Here is a 23,140-nt window from a genome sequence, read left to right on the forward strand (position 1 = left end):
CACTTGAACTCATTATTTAAATATGCAACCTGAACTTCCTCCTCCCTTGACCCCCTTTGGCCAGACCACTCAACGCTCTCTCCTTTCTGTTCATACCTTTTGAAACCCAATATAATTTACTTGATAGTTATTTTGTTTATTGATTACCACTTGCTTTCCTATCTAGAAAGTAAGCTCCATGAGGATAGGGATCTTTGTTATTTCCTGATAAGTTATAACCTTCTAGAACTGTGCCTGGTACATAATTGTTATTCAGGAACTATTTGTTAATTAGATAAATGAGTGACTTTTGCATCCCCACAGGCCTAGAAGCTCAATAACCAATCAATGAATAAATGGACCAGTGAACACCTATCCCAAAGTTCTTCCCATGACCAAGAAAAGGAATCACATTCAGTCCATGAGAAGAATTGCTAGGCACTAGTTTTTCTTGAAAAGAAGCCTGGGCTAATAAGCACATACACTTTTACAGACAGAACTGGGATCAAATCCCAGCAGAAACATTTGGGTGTGATTAGCCTTTCCTGTGATAACAGAAGTTCCTAGCGCTGGTGTCTAGAATCAAGGGATTATAATGCAGAAGCACTTACCCACAGGATGAGACCCACTGGCCGAGTTTTTTAGTTAGCAGCTGCAAGGGATCCATGCTCAGCACTGAGGTGCTCTTAGTACTACACACTCTACTCCAAAAAAGAACTAGAGCAGAAGAGCAGAATGGAGCAGCTTCACCTGCTTCTCTGAGGAGGGTAGACTTGTGTCTCCAGGGCTGACCCAGCACCTCCATACTGGGGAGTAGAGATGGGCAGTAGCAAGCATTCTTGTCACACTTACTCCCTTACTCCCCTCACTGCCTTCCCTCCCCCATCTCACAAACCTCAACCATGTGTCTTCTGTCACCTCCAATCTCAAAACAAAATCCTCTAATTTTACTCAAATGGTGATGTTACTTTGTGGGTCTGCTAATCCTAAGCGGCCTGCTACGCCATCATTTTTTGTTACCTGCAGTTCTGCTTTCCTGTATGATGTCAGAAATGACCGGTCAGTCATAGGAGCCAAACCTTACAAGTTGCCTTTTTTTAGTAAAGCTGCTGCCGAAGTGAGCACTTACAAGTTGCCTTTTAAGTCAACCAAGAGCTTAAAGCTTGATCACCCTGGGAAGGGTATGCATCACAAGGTATCACAGGGAATGCCCAGGGGGCCAAGGACCAATGCTTGACAATGGACCCCAGAAGCTGATCAGTTGAAAGCCTTGTTGATAAGATTGAAACCAAGGCTGGGGATCTAGGGCTTGATCTCAATGACAATACCAAGTCACCAAGCAGATGAGAAGTGCCTGCAGGGCAGACTCACAACCCCTGATACTATAGATGACAAAGCACATTTTCTAGTTTCACCCCTCCCTATTTTATCCTCTTTCCCCTCAGAACGGATGCTGTATGATTATTCTATCAAAAAAAAGGCCAGGATTCAGTCACACATTCAATAGCATTACAGATACTGACCCATATGCTAAGCATGGGGTGTGTATCAGCCATAAATGAGACAAAGCACCTCCATAAAGCTTATAACCTAATGGAGATAGCAGGGAATAAACAAGCACACAAATATAGAATCACAAGCTGTGATAAAGGTTCTGAAGGATATAAACAAGGCGTGGTAAGAGATAATAACAGAAGGATAGAGCTAATTAAAGTAGGGTGGGGAAAGGGAGTTACCTTTAATACAGTGAAATGCAGCATACATTACATTGCTAGCTGTACAGGTGACTCTTTCATACCAGTTTCCGATTCTCAATCCATTTGCAGGCCCTTCAAGGACAGAGAGAAGTCTTAACCTACACCTGCAAATTCTATATAACTGACCAGGATTGAACATACCTTGGGTTCATTAGTACTGTTGATCTTTTACTAACCTGGTTATAGGGCAGCCCCGATATTGAACGGGTTGCCTGGCTGGGGTCCTCACCCGTGCGCTTACAAGGGACTTATTAATACTCCACTACAGGCACACACAAATGGTTAATAAAAGGTTTATACACAAGGGAAAGGGAATTGAGGAAATGTACAACTCAGGGAGAAAATAGGGAAATAAAGTCTTTAATGTGTCCTACCCAATCCGCCGACCTGGAAACCCAAAAAGCACTCTCTGAGCTGGCCAGATGCTGCGAGCTGGCGGAGAGCCAAAATGGGGGACCCCTCCCCAAAGCCCACGTGTCTGGCTTTTTACCAACCTGGCTGCTTAACCCCACCCTCAGGTCCCAGCCACCTTCCCTTTGGTGGTGATGGGATTTGGAGTTCCTGGCCTGGGGTGGGGGTGGAGTCCACAAAGCCTATATGGAATTAGCTTTAGGACAGCCTTTTCCCCCTAACAACCTTATCTATGTTCAAGAGAAAATGAGATTCCTAAGCTCAACCATCTTGAGTGCTCTAAAATTTTAAATATTATATCACTTCTGACGAACTTTTCAAACCTCTTAATTCTTTTGTTCTATTAACAGATGAATTTTCTGCTCCTACTGAATTGTCTTCATTTATTTTATTATTATGATTGTGGTTATTTATTGAGAGTGTTTAAATTGCTTGCACAAGGTAAAATACTCTCTGAAAGATACAAAACATATAAGGTTGAAGACAACTGATCTTAAATGCAGACATATAAATGAAGTAATTTTCTCTGGTCCCCATTATTTTATGTCACACTTAGACTTGTATTTATATTTGATGTTTTATGTAAAGAGTTGGGGATCGTGGCATAGTTTGGCCATGTTTTTAAGATGAACTTATATAAAAAGGGAAGAACAAAACTCAAGAAATAGGCATAGTCTTTTTTTTTTTTTTTCCTCTCTCCTGAGAATAAAGAAAAGACAATTGGGATCTACTGGAAGGAAAACCTGCCTCACACTGTTCATTCATGAGTTTTCAGCTGTAATTAAACATCTAATGCTCCAGATGGCTAAGTATTCAAAATTAGTACATTTCAGCTCCACTGAAACCGTTTATTTTAACATGTTCAAAATACTATCCAGTGGTGCCTAACAACTGAGCAAAGGAATCTTTCAAAACTCTGAAAGATATATTAGAATATACACCTCATGAAGAATTCCTGATTTAATAGTACTTCCTTACCATTTTCTTCTTTTTTTTCTTATTGAACTATATATATGCTGCAAGTTCCTAAACCACTTGCTGTGACTGTACTTCATCTGGACATTACTCCCATCCCACTTTAGAATAGGATCCCTGATCTTGCCAGGTGAAACACAGTCTCACGTTCTCTACAAGCAGTGTATTTCCCTCCTCTTGACTTAGAATCCAATAATATTGTTTGTTTTGACCTGTGCTCTAGGGCAGATGTGACAGTAGGCCAAACCCAGGTCTAGGTATTGAGACTACCATGCATCTCCACGAGCACTCTTCTGCCTGTGCAATCACCATCAGGAGAGTCACTCACTGGGTAGCTGATGCTCCTCTAGCACACACTAGAAAATGATGACCTGCAAAACACACCTAGCACAACCCACATCAAAAACTCAACTCCAGCTGGACCGCAACAGAGTTGCACACTCAACCTGTAGCTGCAGCCTCCCACATGTGTAGAAAAAAGTCATTAAGTCACTAAGTTTGATGGTAGCTTGTTACACAGCAACATCTGACTGATAAACTATGTCACGGCCCCATTCCCTGCTTCATTCTGTAGAGATGTGTGCCTCTCTCTGGGTATACTACATGTGTTGGGGCGGTTGCTTGTGGTGCAACCACACCAGGCCGGGCAAGCTCATGGTTGATTCGGGCAAACAGAAAAGGAATCTTGGAATATTAGGTATGTCTAACATGTCTTTAATGCTGAATCATGGGACTGGCTGCACGGGCACATCAGCAGGTAGGGAGGCAGGTAGGCAGCAACTGAGCCTCCCAGCCCCACAATCTCCCTTTGCTATATCCTCAGTCTTCTATCACAGTTATCCTCCATCTCCCACCTCTCGGCCTGGGTGTCCATATTTATAGGTGCATGTGGCCCATGCTTGTGCTCCCAAGGGCTTTTTGCAATGACACAATATCATGTGTGGGTAATGAAAACTGGAGGAAAACAAAGCCACAGGTGGCAGCCACAGAGGCTGGCAGTGGGAATCGAAAAACAGCCTGAGTTACTCTACATTCCTTACATTGCTACAAAGGATGATCAGATGGTCTATGGGGGAAGCCAAAGGGTGGCAGTCCCTCATGGATCTACTTGATATTGGGGTAAGAAACTATAGCAAAACTTCTCCAAGGTAGGAAATAAGGCAGATTCAGAAATACTGGAAATGACTGATTCTGAAGAGCCTTCCTCAGAAGTTCACTAGAGTAACAATCTCATTTGATTCATCCTGGAAGGATAACTGAAAGGGGTGTGAATTCTCAATGTCAAACATTACTTTGGAATGTTATTTTTTTAAATAATAGCTTGGGACCCTTAAAGCAATGAATTAAACACATCTCATATTACTTACATGGTAGCAGTAAACAATTTTCATATATTAGGTCAGATTTGATGTGGTTTTCTAATAAAGCAGATACTTGCTTAAAGCAACTATGCATTAAATCCATTAAATATGTGAAAACACAGTGCATTTGGGAAAAATTAATTTGAAATTTGTCATGTTGCTTTCCTCTGCTCTGACATTGGCTATATATTTACATTTAGAAATAGTACTTCAAGGATGGATGAGCTCTTAAGAGTGTTCAGATAATTCAATTTGCAACTATGTTTTAAAAGCAAGATAATCTGATCCATGTCATTACCAAGCTGCTGATTTAAATTTAAACACCTTGGACTCAAGTCACCAATCAATCTTATAAAAAAGGCACTACGGAGTCAATTCTTCTCTGTATTTGGTCCTACTTTGTAAAATACCTAAGCACACGGTTTTTACTGTGAACTGCTTGAAATCTCTGGACTAAGAAGGGTATAAGTCTACAAATAGAGACAAAGTGAGTCATGTATTAGTCAATAGGGAAGTCATCAAAGGATTGTCCTTATCTATATGACCAGAACAATTCTGCTGCTTAGGATTGGGGATGCAATACAAAACCACCTACGTCACAGACTGAAAAAATAATCTGGTAGCTTCCAAATAAAAAAGAAAGGAAAACAAATTATGACCTTCTAATTATAACTCACAAAACCTAAAAATTAAACTTTTAGGGTCATTGAGGTCTAGCCTTCCATCAGATTCTGGAATGCCCTAGGTCCCATACCCAAGTCTCTACTACCGTTGCTGTGCCTGTGGTCTTTACAAGGATTTTTTTCTGTAACATGATAATCCCCAGGGAAAAGGGGGGTTCCAGGTTCCCTGCCCCACCTAGAGGAAGGGTAGAGCTAGGCAAGGAAGACAAGATAGAAAAGACTAGAAAAAGAATTGAGGTGGAACAAGCAAAGGAACGAGGAGAGGGGAAGAAAGCAAGAGACTGGAAGACCTGGAGGAGGCACATGGAGCAAAGAGACATGTGGAAAAGAAGCTGGGCTTGCTTCTTGGCCTTGGGCTTGCACCAGGACCTTGGAGAGGAGAACGTGGAAGGAGACACTTGACAGAGACAGAGATGTGGGTGAGAGACCTGTGGGGAGGCTGACAATGCCAGCCTTCATCTTGACTTGGGTTTTGATTTTGCTCTTTTCCTTTCAGACTTGCCTGGCCCTTTCTGCCCCTTTCCTGTGGGTCCCCAAACAAAAAGTGCTGTAGCCTTGTGGCAAGCTTTAGGCACTCAGTGGCCGTGCTTTGGGCCAACCCTGTTTGGCTGGGCACTTACCCAGGAGGGGATGGGTAACGATGGATGCTTGAGTTGGAAACTCTGTTCATTCTCTTCTCTCTATTGCACACTAATTGCATTAAAGTTCCTTTCTATTGACGATCTTGCGCACTAGAATATGTTTTGTCTTGATGTGGCAGATGGCAGAACCTACTTAGAGCACACAGGTTTGGGGGGTCCCCTCACTCTGCTCTGTAACATGTCTCCATTCTCATACACCTCCTGCCTTAGGATTGGTTCTGGCATAAAAGACAGGGAAAATTTCTTGCAATGAATGAAGTCAGCTATTAACTACCATTCCTGCTCTTTACCCCTTTTCGTTTTTCTCTTACTTTTCCCATTTAACAGGACTACAGAAAGCACATTGAGACAAAAAAGCTCTTGAAAACAATCACTGGTCTTTTTTTTTGGCCCCTACTTCAGGATCAAGGGTTCCCTTCTCTTCAACTTTGCACTTCATTTTTTTTTTTAAAGATTTGTTTATTTATGCATACAAGAGCTGGAGCACTGACCAGAGATTTAGAAGGTGAGAGGATTCACCAGAAATAGAACAGGAAACAGAACAGACAGACTGACTGAAATACACTGCTGAGGGGAGCAGCAGGTGAGACAGGAGAGGTCTGCTGCATCATGTGGGTAGCTCCCTGGCGGGCCAGGGATCGAACTCATGCTGCAGAAGCTGCGGATTGCTTTATAGTGTGGTGCTTAACCCCTTGAGCCACCAGGGAGGCCCTGAAATAAATTTCTTATAAAATTTCCAAAGTTTTTTGAAAAAGCCTCTGAAAATTGTGTAATTAATTTTGTGTGTGTGTTTTTACATAAGGACACACAGCTTTTTCATTTTGATCTGCTGCAGCAAATTGCAGTTGTCATTTTTTGCGAAAACACTGACATCTTTTTATAGTCTCTTTTTTTTCTTCAATGCTGTTATAATGGGAACATTATAAAACCAGTTTCCAATTTCTACTTGGTTTTGCATGAGTAGTATGCCTTCATTTTGAATTAAAAAAAAAAAAAATCAGGGCCTCCCCGGTGGCGCAGCGGTAGAGCGCTGGGTTGCGAAGCTGCCCGCAGCCTCTGCGGCGCTGGTTCGATTCCCGGCTGCTCCCCGGCCACCGGAGGAGGGTCCCACATGGTGCGCAGACCTCTCCTGCCGCCCGCTGCTCCCCTCAGCAGTGTACTTCGGTCCTTCTGTCTGTTCTGCTCCCCGCTCTGGCTCTGGTGAATTCTCTCACCCTCCCGCGCTTCTGACTGTACCCAGTGCTTGTATAAACAAAACAAATGAACAAATAAATAAATAAATAAATAAAACATGCCTCTATAAAAAAAAAAAAAAAAATCGCCCATGTTTATTTTTTCCACTACCAGTAGAATTTAATCTGTTATGATTAAAATAATAAGTATTTTGATTTAGTTATCAATTATGACTTCCATAGGGATTGTTTAGCTTTGGTAGTCTACATAAAATGCTCAGATCGACATATTACCATGTTAACCTCTGCACATAGAAAAAAAATCTTTTAAACTGAATCAAGCCATTGACACCTATTAGATTGGTCATGTATAAATTGGAAATAAGGCATGTGACAGAAACACACGTTATAATAAAGAATTTTATCTTATGTAATGCACTGGTCAAAAACAAAATGTAAACCCACTGGAACTAAAGTAGCATTTTATGACAACATAGTTTGCACTGTTTTAATTTTTAAATGTGAATTAATTAAAGTTCAGTAAAAGAAAAATTTCAGCCCTTCAGTCACACTGACCATATTGTAAGTGTTCATCGGCCTTGTGTGGTTAGTGACTACCATTTAAAAAAAAAAAAAATTATTTCAAACAGTCATAACTATTTGGTAAAATTAATGCACTGAAACCAGAATGAAATATCCAATAAAACTTTAAATGTTTTCAATGTGGTATAAATTTGCAACTCCAGACAACTGTGTAAAGCTTGGCCCTTACATAAAAAAGTACCTTTTTTAGATGGAGACATGCTTAAAGAAATTATTTCAGTTACTGCAGTTTCATTATAACCAATGAGAAAAAAAATCAAAGATGTTTCACAAAATCTTGCAAGATCCCTAAGCTCTTAAATAAATATGGCAAAGATTTATTCATTCAAAAGTTGGAAAAATGGGAGTATTTTTCATTATTTTTAGTTGAGTTGTGTAATCTAAGTCACTGAATAATACTTTGGTTATGTTCTGTCTCAAAGATTTTCAAAATCATTAAAAAATATCGTTAGTTCCTAGGATAAAACATCAGATTCATGGCATAGGTATTTTTAAATCTTTTTAAAGCTATGAAAACATTTTAATTGGATAATTTAGTCCGATTATACAGATGTTGCTTTAGCTAATTAGGTAAAAAAAATCTGAATTTTTTGCAATCTTATTGCTTAATATCTATGTTTGCTACATATTGAAAGTATCTGTGATAGGTTTTCTAAGGCAGACTTCTTAAAAGTCATGGCTCCAGTCTTTAAAATCATCTGTATGTAGCAACTAGTATGAAAAACCATCATCTTAGGAAACTGTTAAAAGAAGCAGAACACAATCTAATGGTCTGTATTCTTTGCAAATTCTTGTCAGTTGAATTACAGAAGGGTTTTGCAAAAATTTACTACAATGTTAACTCTAATTCAAGATTTTTTGGAAACAAAAGAACAGCTTGCCAAATATTCAATAAGCAAAGGCAAAAAGTGGAACTATGATTCATACCACAAAAAATGACAGTGTGCTTTATGTTTCTCACCGATATGACACTGCATATAAATGAGCTAAGTCTGATGCTCCAAAAGAAAGTAAAAACAAAATGACCTAGTAAGACAGTCTGGGAATTGGGATGCTTTAAGAGAAGCTTTTCATAGTAAAATTCAATAATAATTATTTTACAATCTTTCTAATATGAATCAATATTTCAAAGATCTTAATTATCATCAACAGTATTATATAAACTAAAACAAAATGTTGAATAATGCTGTGTTAGTTGTGATCAATGTAAAGATGATTTTCAATTCATGTAATACCACTTTGATTTTGATGGCAGTTACAATGAATTTACACAGAAGTTAGTGAATTTACACAGAAGTTACTCAATTTAGACATAGTTCTCAAACTATATCTAATCACTAGCTTTTTAAAAGATGAACCAATCTTGTCCAATACATGCAAATTTTAAAGGAAAATGGCTTTCTGGTACGTACTTTAATTCTTGGAAAACTGTTAGGTATGTTCAGAGTTACTTGGGCCTCCAAACCTACTTTTCAATGACAAATTTTATGAAATCTAAAAACAGATCAAGTATCTCTGATGAAAATTTAATATCTAATTTGAGACATGAGATAATTGTAAATTACATGCCAAATTTTGAAGGCTCTGTATGAAAACAAAATAAAAAATATAAATCATGTTTTATTTTGATTATGAATTGAAATGGTAATATTTTTTAATTGTGGGGTTAAAAAAATAGATCTAGAAAAATTTTATCAACTAGTCAGTCTGCAATGACATAATAAAGATGCTTTTCATTATTTTCAGATTTTCTACACCTGATCACTCATGGAGATTTTTCAACCCTCTCAGAAGTAAAGCACAATTCCCCACTCCTTAAGTTTTCCTTCCAACAAGTTCTGTATGAAAGGGTTAGGGGAGTAAACTTACTGGGGTGCAACCTGCTTTATACAGGTGATCAAGCTTACCATCATCGGTGATATCTCTTCAAAGCAAACTCTGAGAAAATTTCACATTGAAGAAGTCTAAAGAGATACCATGTGGCTATCCTGGATGGGATTCTGGAACAGAAAAGGGACATGAGGTAAAAAATAGAGGAACTCCAAATGAATTCTGGAGGTCAGTTAACAACAATGTATCAGTGTTAGTTGATGGACTGTCACAAACAGACCACATGCTAGTATAAGATGACAACATAGGGGCCACGACTTTCTGGGTAACTAGTGACTTCTGTACTATCTTCACAACTTCTCTGCAAATCTGAAACTATTCTAAAATAAAAATGTTATTATAAAACTCTAATTCCACTGTTTTCTTTTTTTTTTTTCATGTAGTTACTGAAGCTTTTCAAATTTCACTTACAGCCTGCATAATGACCCTATTATAAAGCACAGAAAATGAAGTTGCTATGGTACAGACAGCTGGGACACTGCTGTCTGGAATCCTCTGGTACGAAGCCTGCCTTTACCTCTTAGCACACAAAACACATGCCTGCTTAGCCCAAGGCCCTCATGTAGACATGGAGTGAAAAAAAAAAAAAGTGAGTGCAAAGATTGCATAAGATGGTCTATTTGAAGGAAGCGAGCACAATTATTGGCCTATGATGAATAAACTGTACTGACTTCTACCAAGTGCTGGAGTCTTGCTCTTACAAAAACAGGCAATGCAGTACAAAGCTCTGGGGAACGTCAGGTAGAAAGGTTCCCCAAAGAGAACAACATTTAACCTGGATCTTCAAAGTTGTACAGGGGCTCTGATTCGAGTCCAGAAAAACTGTTGATTCCCATGTGGGCATCTCCAATCAAAATGCTGACCATGTAATACAGACTTATTTTTCTCTCCCATCTTAAAGGCTCACATCCAACTCTCTTTCTTAGTCAGTACTTTCTCTGTTGCCAGGCTATCTGTTCTCTTTATGTAAGCTATAACATAGACTATATAAGATGTTCACATCGTAATTTAATTCCTGTACCACATGCATAAAATTATTTTTGCCTGGAGCTTAAGTAAGTATAATTTTAATGCATAGGAATAAAGAGGCTTAGTCAGTGTATACTCCTTAATCAATTCACAAAATACTTAAATTTATTCAATTTTAGCTGTATGATAAAAATAGATGCCCATAGTTTTCTTACCAGCAGGAGATAGACAATTAATTCCATTTCCAGGAGAATGCTTCAATGACAACAATCTCTTCTCCTACAGTATGTTGCTTTCTAGTCACCTCCCATATTTTATTCTGCTCATTTGTTCATTCATTTCACACATGTTGTTTAAGTGTATATTATACATTAAATATGGATGACACTTTCTTCCACATGATTTGTTTTTATGCTTCTCCTCTGTGTGTTTTATTTTCCAGGTAAGATGCAAACAATTTAGAGACTTGACTTACAGCTCCATTCTCTCCCACAGTCATCTTGCTGGCCCTCCGTCCCCTTCCAATCATTCCTTGCACACACCCACTACCATCCCTACCATCAGCCGTATTTCAAGTAAAAAGTTGTCTTTGTGAAGTCGTTTTGGGAGCTGGAACCAGGGAACCATTACAGATAAATATACCTGTCTAATTTAAACTACATAAAATCTTTTGAACAGGGTCAGAGACCTTTGGAATGGGCCAAAAGCAACTCTTTTAGAATCCATCAAAAACAAATAGTTGTTTGAGATAGCCTTCAAATCCAAAGAACTTATGAGTATGGACTTCTAGCCAGAGGAAAAAAATCTAATTGGTCAGTTTATCTTCTTTCTAGAAATTCAGTAAACAGTTATATATAACCAAAAATAATTTAAACTTGTTCACACTAATCAATTGTTTTCTTTAACCACTTATCTTCCTCTTTTCCTCCCATAAAACTTCCCACTTTATCTCTCCTTGGCAGGGGGTTCAGGGAGTGAAGCCTTCTTCTACCTGAATCTGTGTACCTCAATCCACAAATTTTCCATCCTATATATTCCCCTACTTTGCCTGTTAATTGTCTTTTGAATTTTTAGGCTAACACTATTAAGTAACAAAAATCCATGAGTTCATTTAAAAATTCTAATTGGATTTATTACATTAATGACAAATTCAAGAATCAGGAAGCATCACATCTAGCAAATAAAAAGACCCTGCAAGAAACTGTACCTGCAAGAAATTATACAACATGGAAGGTTTTTATAAGAGGGTGGGACAAGGTTATCATAAAAAGAAAAGAAAGATTACTTTTAGCAGAGTCACCATTCACTAGGGGAAGGGAAGGGCATCATGTCATATGGTTGACCTCACTGGTGCTGACAGAAACTCCAGATTGCTTAGTTTCAATTTCTACTTTTGGGAGAGGCTGAAACTGAAATTAGGTTAGGATTGAGTCTTGGAGGAGCTTGATATCAAAGACTTCAATTTGGGCATGTTATTTCTTTTCTTTAACAAAACTGATATACTTTCTAACCTAGAAGAGTGAGAATGATGCTTTTTCTACTAAGATAAAGGAAAAATGGAGGGAAGCACAGGATCACCTCTTTTTTTTTTATCTAAAATGAGTCTAACTATCAGTCCTCTACGCACCATCCCCCAACTCTAAATTGTAACTTCTATTGTATTTTTACCTAAAATTCCATTTTTAGTAATTAATGATTAAGTTCAGGCTTATCTGTTGGCAAGTCATCCTCCTTGGTGTGATAAATCACAAAAAGTTTCTCAATATGGGCCAAGCTGAGTTTGCCAGCTGTTTTACCAGGCTCAGGATCTCTAGAATGCTGACTTCCTCAAAGTGGAAAGGTTTCACGCAGGACTCAAGTCAAATGCATATAACCAAAATATGGGTTTATGGGGGAATCCACATTAAAATAATATCTGCATACAATTAAATGGACAGGGAAAATAAGGGAGGAAGGTAATAACTGAGGTTCAATAACTGAAGGTAATTAACTGAGGTGAATGCCCATCTTGGCATAGTTAGGAAGACTAGCTATGCAGATTGGGTGGACCTTGGCCAGGGAACTCAGGAAAGCATGCATCTGCAAGGGAGAGGCACCACTTCCCTAGGCAGGGGTCCCTGGAGCTTCTCTCCAAACTCTGGAGAAGGCTTTGTTCTGGACCATGGGCATGGAATCTGTGTCTCAAATTGCCTCAACTGTAGTGTCTATAATTGTGCCTCATTTCTGAGCACCAAGACCATCTGTTGATTTTGATTTAGGCGGCTCTCTCAGCACAGTGGGGATTTTATCTGTCCTGCCTTTCTTTGCACTTCTGTTTATCAGTGTCATCATAAACAAGGGGCCCACAATTTAAGTCTCTCCATCCTCTATGGCAACTGTCCCCACCTTCCCATCAGCCAGGAGATCATTATATCATCAAATTACATGACACCAGTTTCAGAAGGGAGAGAACAATCTCTGTCACAGGACGGGAAGATTGTGTTGGGTTTCAGGAACACTCCATCCAAAACTTGCGAAGGATCAAAACCTTGCATTGTTTTAGGCCAAGTACAAGTGAGTGGTTTCACGCAAGTATAAGTTTAAGTTGCTGATCAACAGACTTGAACTAGCCGTTGATTTGAGTTTGACACAAACCAGACCTTGAGTACTGAAAGCTATTTCACATAATTACTCTTCCAGTATGGAGCAAAATGGGAAACTGGGGTCTCTAATCTCTGCCAGTCTCCTTGACTGATCTGATTGTTAAAGCTGCAAAGGAAATCAGTTATGGTGGGGGAGGGGGTGTCACTGGTTTCCTTCCTACTACTTGGTTGTTATTCTAAGGAATGCATTTAATTACAGAGAGAACTCAGTTATGTGCTTTCTAGTAGTTGGCTCTTTTTGGTCATTCCTACCGGCGCCTTTCCATTGCTGAGAAACAAAGGGCTGTTTACAACTCAACCACATCTTTTGGCTTCCATCTCAGAGATTTCTCCCACACCAAAGGAAAGCGAGGTAGTGAGATGCAAATAGCCCCACAGTAGGCTACCTTTGCCAACCAGGGACCTATTTTCCACTGCATGCAAACTAGAACTCTCCGAAGACCTGTGAACTGTAAATAACTCGGGTTGTGAAAGGGGTCAGCTTGGTTTAATTTAGAGTTTCACAGAGCTTTTCTATAGAAATTCAAATACCGGTGAACAAACCCCTCTGGGGCCTTTAAAAAAAATTCCAAGGCCAGCACCTCTATTTACTCTTTAGACTCCTGCCTGTCTGGTGGAGGTCTGCTCTTAAAAGCTAATCAGCTCTGGGGTCGCTGCCTCAGCTCCCGGTGGCAGGCTGCCTCCTCACACAAGCCATGAATTGAGCTGCCGGAGCAAACTGGCGACCACAGGTCCTGGCAGAGAAAGCAGCTGTGGAAAAAACAGCCCTGAGGTTAATGCCCAGGCTGGGTAGAGGCTGCAGGCCCAAAGATGATGGCCTAGCTAAGCAGGCTTCATCTGTCTCCCAGCACAACGCTGTCCTTCTACAATGGAGGAGCCTCCATGTCCTGTCCCCTCCCCACCCCACCACCTCACCAGGGTCACCTGAGAAATACCTTCAATTCCTTTGTGTGGATACAGGGGAAAACTCCCCTACCTCATTTAGGTACTTCTAAGGCTGGACAGACAAACAAATTGCCATCAGACAGACCAATAAGAAAAAAAGTCAACATATAATAACATGCATATGAAGAATTTAATTTACATGGCTGTCAATTCTAAAGAATAATGGAGTGGACCAGGGATATTTATCCTGCTTTTGGGAACTTGAGGCATCAAGAAGCAAGAGGGGGAGACTTCACAGGACAGACAAGAAAGGGGTGACCTCATCTTCACTCAGAGAGTAAAGATGAAATTCTTAGACAGAGAAGACATGTTTACTGATAAACCTATAACTGGGTGAGACAACCCCCCCCCCACACACACACAGACACAACAATAACATTCTTCTAAGTCTTAAAAGGGGGAGCAGTGGTTGCTTTACTATTTAGGAAAAGGGTAGAATCTTTTCCTCAACTTCCATAGTCCTCACTGTTCTCAACCCAGAACATCCATGTTCATTAAGTAATAATACTCCCTCCCAAGGCATAAATGGCTCTGGATAGACTCTCAGTTTTTCCACACCAACATGACAAGGGGCCCACTCTGACTACATTGATAAAAGCCTTTCTGACCCTTTTGGAGAGATCAACACATTTTCTTTCCCTGTAAATATATCTTCAATTTTACAGTAGCTGGAGAATTCATCAAGAAGATGGAATGTCTTTTACTCTCTTAGTCCTTCCTCAGATGTCACCAATGAGCAGATTGAGGATTCCCAGAAGTGGCCCGTGTGACTCTATGTCAAGAACAGAAAGTTCTATGGATGCCCTGTACCTTGCTAGAGTCTCTGTAGACATATTGGTCTCCCTCAAGCTGTACAAGGGATTTTCTCACTTTTGTGAGGTTCAGGAACTAGTTTAAATGGTGGTGAAAAGATTTTAGTTAATTTTTAGGAGGAATTTTCTTACTGCAAGGATGCAAGGTCTGGAATACTAAGTAAGACTTTTCATATGTCTAGCTTTGAGGATATTTAAGAGAGAGCAGAGAGTTTTGAGAGTTTTTTCCTGAGGTAAGAAGAACAGCTCCGCTTTGAACCAGATAATGCCCCAAAAGTGGCAAGGTTTGTGATATTTATTGGTAAAGACAGCTGCCTACTGTGGCACAGAGAATGAAAAATATCTCAGCACCCACTGTCAAGCAAGTTAATACCCCATTATTGTTATAGAACAGGGAGAGGGGCACCCCAGACCCCCACAAACCTGCCTATTCTAAATGGGTTCTGCCATCCGCCGCATCAACACAAAACATATGACGCTTTAATGGGAAGGAACTTTAATAAAAACTAGGAAACAATACAGGTAAGGCAAAGAGTCTAGTTTCTAAATGAAGCACCCAAAGCTACCCATCCCCTCGTGGGTAAAAGTCCATCCATATGGGATTGGCCCAGAGCAAGGCCCCAAGGCCTGCCACAAGTCTAAAGCATCTTCCAGTGGAGACCCACAGAAAAGGGTCACAAACAACTGGACAAGCCCGGAAGGAAAAGAGCAAAATCAACATCAAGATAAAAGCTGCCATTGTCACCTCCCCATGGGTCTCACCCACATCTGTGTCACCCCGTCCACGACCAAAAGACAAGCGCAGCTTCTTCATGTGTCTCTAGGCTCCATGTGCCTCCTCCAGGTCTCCTGGCTCCATCCTGCTTCTTTCCTCAGTCTCTTCTCCAGCTTCTCCTCTTCCTGCTCAGCTCCACCCTCCCTTGGGTGGGGCAGGGAACCTGGAACCTCCCCCTTTCCTGGGGACCACCCTGTTACATTATGATCACAGCCTAAAACAGCTCTCCTAAGAAAGAAAGTTGAATTCTTTGGTATAGATGGTTTAATTCCGTGATGTTCCTTTATCGATTTATATTGCAAGGAGATACTCTGACAGGTTTCTGAGCATCACCGCTGATTCTCAGACAAGAGCAATAGGTCCTGTAGAGTTCAAAGCCAGGGTAATGTTCTTGATCAGGCAAATCTCTGCTGTGTTGACTTCAATCAAGGACCGCCAAGTTTTGTGGTGGAATATCAGAAGCCCCAGAAATCTGTCTCCCAGAGCTATCTGCTCTCTCCCACCCTGACATACTATAGAACCACCATGTTTGCTTAAAACGTCCAACATTCAAATAGTCTTTGGTTAAGACAGTGCCTGTACCGTTATGCAAATATATCACCAAAAAAGGGAGGAAAAGCTTAAATTCTTAGTTTCCAACAACTTGTTTGCAAAGGCGGTGAATATCTACCCTGCAGAATTATGTAGCTGGCAGAAAAGAAGTCCCTACAGCTGTAAACTGGAAAAGGGGCATGTGTGCATGTCTGTAACAGAAGGTGGGGGAGGACAAGAAGACTGGGTGGACAGCAAAGAGGGTAGAGATGTAGGGATGTAGGACAGAAACGAGAAGACAATTTTACTCATGTTGTGATTTGATACAGAACAGCTACAGGGAGCAATATTCTGCCACTCCAAAAATATGTCTTTTTGTAAAAATTAATGGAAGGGGTGCTGATGGTTGGGAGGAGATTGCTTTTGAAAAGATATTTCCAAAGTGGTCCAACCACTATGGAAAGCTGTCTGGAGGTTCCTCAGTCTACTAAAACCGGAGCTACCATATGACCCAGCAATTCCACTTGTAGGGATCTACCCAAGAACACAAAAACATTGATTCAAAAGGACACCTGTACCCTATGTTTATTGCAACACTATTTATAATAGATAAAAACTGGGAACAACCCAAATGCCCAAAAATAGATGCCTGGATCAAGAAGATGTGGTACATATACACAATGGAATATTACTCAGCAATCAAAAAAGATAAACTCATGACATTCACAGCAACGTGGATGGAGCTAGAAGGGATCATGCTCAGTGAAATAAGCCAGAAGGAAAAAGAAAAAATCGACTGGTTTCACTTATAGGAGGAATATGGGAGACCAAATAAGACATCTTTTCAGTGGAGAAGGCAGAATTTATTCTGCACACCTCTGTCTACTGTGCTGTCCCCTTTCTAACTGGTCTTCCTTGTCTCCCTCCCACCACAAAGTCTCCTGTCCCCTGGAAAGCATTTAAGAAGGTATCTGAAGGTGGTTGATTTGCTCAGTCAGGCCAAGTTTGTCCCACATATACAGGAGATACACATTATTATTAAACTTCTGTTTAACTTCTTCTCTTATAAATCTGTCTGATGCTCGTTTGACTACTTGCCAGTCAGGAACTCGGTGGGGAATGAGATTTCCTTTGAGCCCCCCACAGTCTGGCACTAGTTACACCCTGCTCTGAACTTGCTAAAAGGCAAGCCTGGACTGGCAGGAAGAAAGGCTACTGCAGTTTTGGGACCCCAGTGGGGGGCAGGGTAGCAGTTTAGGGCAGATCACAGAAATCCCTGACTAGTAAGACTGAACAGAAAAAGGCAGCTCTGAAAAGCAGCTGTTCTATTACTGTGATAGGCACAGCCCTGCACATATGATGCCCAAGTCTGCCCACACAAAAATGTGTGTACTCACAAGAATGTACACATATGTGTGCATATATTTACCAAAAATGCAAGTGAGCAAGGACTGCTATGCGTGCAAACAGTTGGCTCATTCTCATAAAGGAAAAAGAATACACACAGTCAAAAAAAAAAAAAAAAAGTTGAGTTCTAAATCCCTTCTGGAAACATCTATTCTCAATACATATTTCCACAATTCCTTTCTCCTGGTAAATATGACTTCCTTGAGTTGGTTTCACAGCCTCTGTATTGGATTTCTCGATGGTGAAGCCTGCCAAATGCCAACAGTCAAGCCCTATTTACTCTGGTCTTACAGTATTGGCATCACATCAGCCCAAGAGAGTCTAACCAAGGCAGGGAAGCCAGAGACAGAGGCCAGACCCCCTTTGCTCTGCAGACCCTAATATGCGCTTATAGATCCTGCCCATGACGAGCAGGTGAGTCATTCCATTTCAACAATTAGCTGCAGGCCTGGATTAAGTAACCACGCTGGAGGACCCAGAGTGACTGAGGCCAGATCTCCATGCCTGAATTTTGTCCATGAGCCAACCTCGGCTCTCAACCCTAAGCTCACTCACCGCTTGATATGAACCAGGTTCCACACTGAAGGTCATTTATTTTGAATGGACATCTCATTCTCCATTCGTCTCTTTCCAGCTCAACAGTTTGATCCCCTCCACGGCTTTTCACTGACTGCAGCTTTCACCCTTCTCACCCTGTGTGCTGTTCCAGCTCACTCTTTGGCCCTTCCTCCAAAGCCCTGTCATCTCCAAATAATGTTCTTTGTTTTAGCTCCCCTCTGTGAGGACGTCACCTGGCAGAATTCTTGACTGTCCCCAGCAAGACTCTACCTTTACCATTTCTGCAAATAAACAGAGAATAAAACAGGAGAAGGAAGGTGTATTAAGATTACATGGAAATGGGTGTCTCCCTGGTGGCACGAGGGGTTAAGCCACAGCACTATGAAGCTATACACAGGCTCTGCAGCACAAGTTTGATCCCTGGCCAGGGAGCTACCCACATGGCACGGCAGACCTCTCCTGTCTCTTCCGCTGCTCCCCTCAGCAGTGTATTTCATTTAGTCTGCCTGTTCTGCTCCCCACTCTTTCTCTGGTGAATCCTCTCACTCGCCACACCTCTGGCCTATACCTCAGTTCTTGTATGCATAAATAAATAAATCTTAAAAAAAAAAAAGATTACATGGAAATGTGGAGGGGGCAGGAGTATGAAAGTGAGGGAAACTTAACTGCATCTGAATAGAGGAGTTCAAGAGGCGACAGAATGAATGAAAGCAGGAAAGAAATGGGGGTGAGCAATCAGCTAAACCCATTAGAGGGTTACATCACATAAGTTAGGTTACATAAACAGGGACATAAGCAAGAGTCACGTGAATTTATTTAACCCAGAAAGCTATCATTTACCTAAAGCAACCTTCTCCGCCAAAAAAGCATAGAGAAGACTTAGTCGACAGAGACTTGAAAGAAAAGAATTTCCTAAATGGTAAGAGGAAAAGAGAATGGGTGCCTGAAGATCATCAGTGGAAAATTCATGATGGGGAAAGACTGGAAAAATGTTTGGATAAGCTTGAGAGCAGGAGTCATCATCCAGATGTCACAGGACACAGGGTCGCTGCAACAAAGCTGTACAGTTCAGCCATCACTCATTAAAAGTGCACTAAATGAGACAGATGACCTTTCACATTTTTTCATGAATAATGCTAGCGATGGTGTCTTTCATCTTCATGGAACTGCTAAGGGTCTAAATAATTTCCAGGCCTCCCCTGGTGGTGCAGGTGGTTGAGTGCTGTGCTGTGGAGCTGTTTGTAGCTGCTGCACCACACCACAGGTTCGATCCTGGATGGCAGGGGAGATGCCCACATGGCGCGGCAGACCTCACCTGTCTCGCCCGCTGCTCCCCTCAGCAGTGTATTTTATCAGTATGCCTGTTCTGCTCCCCACTCTGTCTCTGGTGAATCCTCTCACCCTCCCACACATCTGGCCTATATCCTGGTTCTTGTATGGATGAATAAATAAATTGTAAAATAAATAATAACTAACTAACTAAATAAATAAATAAATTTCCAACCCACACTTCCCTCCATAGAGAATGCAGTACAAGGCATTACAGCAGGAGCACGGGGAATGCTAAGCATCCATTCATGATTAATTTTACCAGACACAGGGTTCTTACAAGTTGGTGTCTACTGTAAAATCTCTTTGGTGAGTCAGCATGCTGCTAAATTCTAATTTTAAGCCTTAGCCCAGCTGCTTATGGACATAAAAATATAGCTTCTTAAACTAGAGAAGTAGAGGCCACACTCCTACCAAAAAATAGCTTGAGAGGTTGAGATTTTTTTCTAAACTGTATCATAGTATTGTTGATAGAATGAGGCACCAGGGACGAAACAAGATTTGGGGAACATTGCAATGAATAAATGAAATTTTATAAGGAATGAAATGGCATAACTCAGATAATTCTGAAGCTATAGACAATCCAGTGCCACCTAGAAACTAAATATTTACACTGTTATAGAATTTTAAGTTAATTTCAAACTTGGATCTCCTAGAATTGGTTCAGTCTATAGTCAGTATTCCCTTCCCGATTGGTTTTTAGTAATTTTTCTTCTTAATCTAAGCAAAAGAAAACAGAAAAGGTTTTGGATGGAGCTAACTTTTCTTTTAAACCCGGTCTGAAAGACAAAAATTTTTCAAGAACACTAAAAAGGCTCAAATACCATTATTCTTTCTTTTTATACAGAGATAACATCTTCCTACCACACTTTGAGCTTATCTATACTTTATCAACCTAAAAGCATCTGCATTACTGAATTTGGTATGGCTGAGAAGATTCCATCCATGAACATTCCATATTTCCATATAAAATTAATTCTAAAACAAGGCCTCTCTGATGGCTCAGAGGTTAAAGTCTCAATGCTATCAAGCTATTGCCAGCCACTGCAGCACAAGTGCAATACCCGGCCAGGAAGCTGACCCACATGGTGCAGTAGACCTCTCCTGTCTCCCCCACTGCTCCCCTCAGTAGTGTATTTCAGTAAATCTGCCTGTTCTGTTCCCCTCTCTGTCTCTGGTGAATCCTCTCACTCCACACACCTCTGGCCTGTACCCCAGTTCTTGTGCACAAAAATAAATAAATCTTTTAAAAAAAGATCAAAGAAACAAATTGTGGGTCTTTGAAAAGATAATCAAAATATACAAACCTCTAGTTATCTTCACTAAGACAGAAAAGGGAGAAAACTCTAGTAAACAGAATTGAAAAAAAGACAGAAATTAGAACAGATATCTCAGAAATACAAAGGATCATAAATCACTACTAGGAACATCTGAATGCCAATTAATTGGATAATCTAGAAGAAACAGGAAATTTTTCGAAAGCATCCAAACTCCTAAGGCTGAATCAGGAAAAAATACAAAACAGAATCAGACCAGCGAAATTGAAGTAGTAAGCAAAACTCCCCCCAAAAACAAAAGTCCAAGACCAGAAAGTTTCACAACTGAATTATATCAGTCTTCAAAGACAAACTAAATCCTGCCCTTATCATACTCTAAAATAAATGAATAAATAAATAAATAAAAGGAGGGAATGCTTCCAAATACATTATTCTGACACCAACACAGACAAAGCATCACACACACACAAAAGAAAACTACAGAGCAATATTGTTGATGAAAATAAGAGCAAAAACTCCAACAAAAATCTTAGCACGTCAAATCCAACAATACATAATGACAAAATTGGACTTATTCCAGAGATGCAGGCATTGTTCAATATGTTCAAATCAATCAATGTAATACACTACATCAGCAAAAGTCAAGATAAAAATTATGCAATTGTATCAATAGATGCACAGAAAGCATTAGACAGGATTTAACATCCATTTATGATTTAAAAAATCTCTCAACAAACTGGACATATAAGGAATATATCTCAACATAATAAAGCATACATGACAAACTCTTACAGCTAACATCCTACTCAATGGTGAAAAATTGAAAGCTTTTCTAAAATCAGGTACAATATAAGGATGCCCACTATCACCTCTATTGTTCTATTAGACAAGCAATTAGGTAAGAAAGAGATATAAAAGGAAAGCAAATTGGAAAAGAAGAATTATCAGTATTTTGTGAGCAATATCATAACATATATAGAAAATTCTGAAGATGCTATTGAAAACTAACTAGAAACAATAAATCAGTGAAGTGGCAAGCTATAAAATCCACTCACAAAAATGTTACATTCCTAAATGCAAAAAACAAACTAGAAGAGAAAGCAGTCAAGAAAACAATCACCATTTATAATTGCATCAAAAAGAACGAAATACAGAGGAATAAACAAATGATGTGAACAAGCAGTACAACAAAAGAAACAGAAGACACTAAAAGATGGAAAAATATCCCTAGCCCTTATATTGGAAGAATCAGCAATGGCCGTCCTACTTGAATTAATACACAGATTTGATGTAATCCCTATCAAAGTTCCCATAGCATTCTTCAAAGAAATAGGACAAACATTACTGAAATGTATAGAAACTACAAAGGACCCTGAATACCTAAAGCTATCCTGCAAAAAAAGAAGAAAGGAGGTATGAAACTCCCAGGCTTCAAACTATACTACAACACAATAGTAATCAAAATGGTATGGTATTGGATTAAAAATAGATACACAGATCAGTGGAATAGAATTGAGAACACAGAAATAAACCCAAACTAGTGAATTTCTGAGAAAGGAGATTTGTGACTTATTGTATAATAGATTATTTTTGTTTCCATTCTGTAGAAAGTATAAAGCATTCCAACAAGTGGTTTTAATATAAAATGTTTGTTGCATCCATCTAATTGTCTGTGAAATATAAGAGTCTGATCATGACACCAAGTAAATGTTAAAGAGATAGACAGACAGACAGACAGACAGACAGATAGACAGACACATAGACAGATGGAGAATAGATTCCAATACCATCTTGGTCAGCACCAGATATCTCAATGTGTTTCTTTTTAAATTACAAACATCTATGTGGTAATATCCAAAGCCTCAACCAACCAACACTTTGATGAAAACATCATTAAGACCAAGATTCTGCTGAAATGAGACTCAGAATTAAGCATTCGCTGGTATGGGGTTGACAGTCAGGAGAGATGAACACTAATATTAAAGGAGATACTGGTGTCGAGAGTAAGATAGTGACGGCAGTAAAGATTCTTTGTGCATTTCAGATCACCTTGATTTGACTCGTTTCACACATTCTTCCACTTTTCACTGGTGAAAACTGACAGCATGTTGTTGCTGGGCTAGACTGCCCCAGGGGCTCCAGTGAGTCATCTTCAGGAGTCTATTCAGCTCTCACACATGTGCAACCCAGGAGTTGCTATGGAAACGCTCTCTTCCTTTTCTTACCCCTGAACAGATCATCATGTAAGATTGCAAGGCATCTTTCCTAACACTTTTCAGGGATTTCACTAGAATGCCTACAGCATTATGCAACTTAGGAACATAACCTGACATTGACTTTCTTTCTGTTTTATTTTCTTGGGTAGATTGAACTTCTGGTCTCAATTCTTCACTTCCCTTGGTAGCATTGTGTATCCACACCCA

General features: G+C 40.0%; 1 long non-coding RNA gene across 1 annotated transcript in view; it reads right to left on the bottom strand.

Moving 5' to 3' along the window:
• The window catches only part of LOC129145650 (uncharacterized), a 141,730-nt gene that overhangs the window by 55,938 nt on the left and 62,652 nt on the right, over positions 1–23,140 (bottom strand). The window contains exon 2 of the long non-coding RNA XR_008551511.1: positions 9,490–9,582. This is a non-coding gene — a long non-coding RNA (uncharacterized LOC129145650). The remainder of the gene's footprint in view (positions 1–9,489; positions 9,583–23,140) is intronic.

This window comes from Talpa occidentalis, unplaced genomic scaffold (genome assembly GCF_014898055.3).
Source record: "Talpa occidentalis isolate TD23 unplaced genomic scaffold, MPIMG_talOcc4v2.1 talOcc4.13, whole genome shotgun sequence".
In the NCBI taxonomy this organism is placed as follows: Eukaryota; Metazoa; Chordata; class Mammalia; order Eulipotyphla; family Talpidae; genus Talpa; species Talpa occidentalis.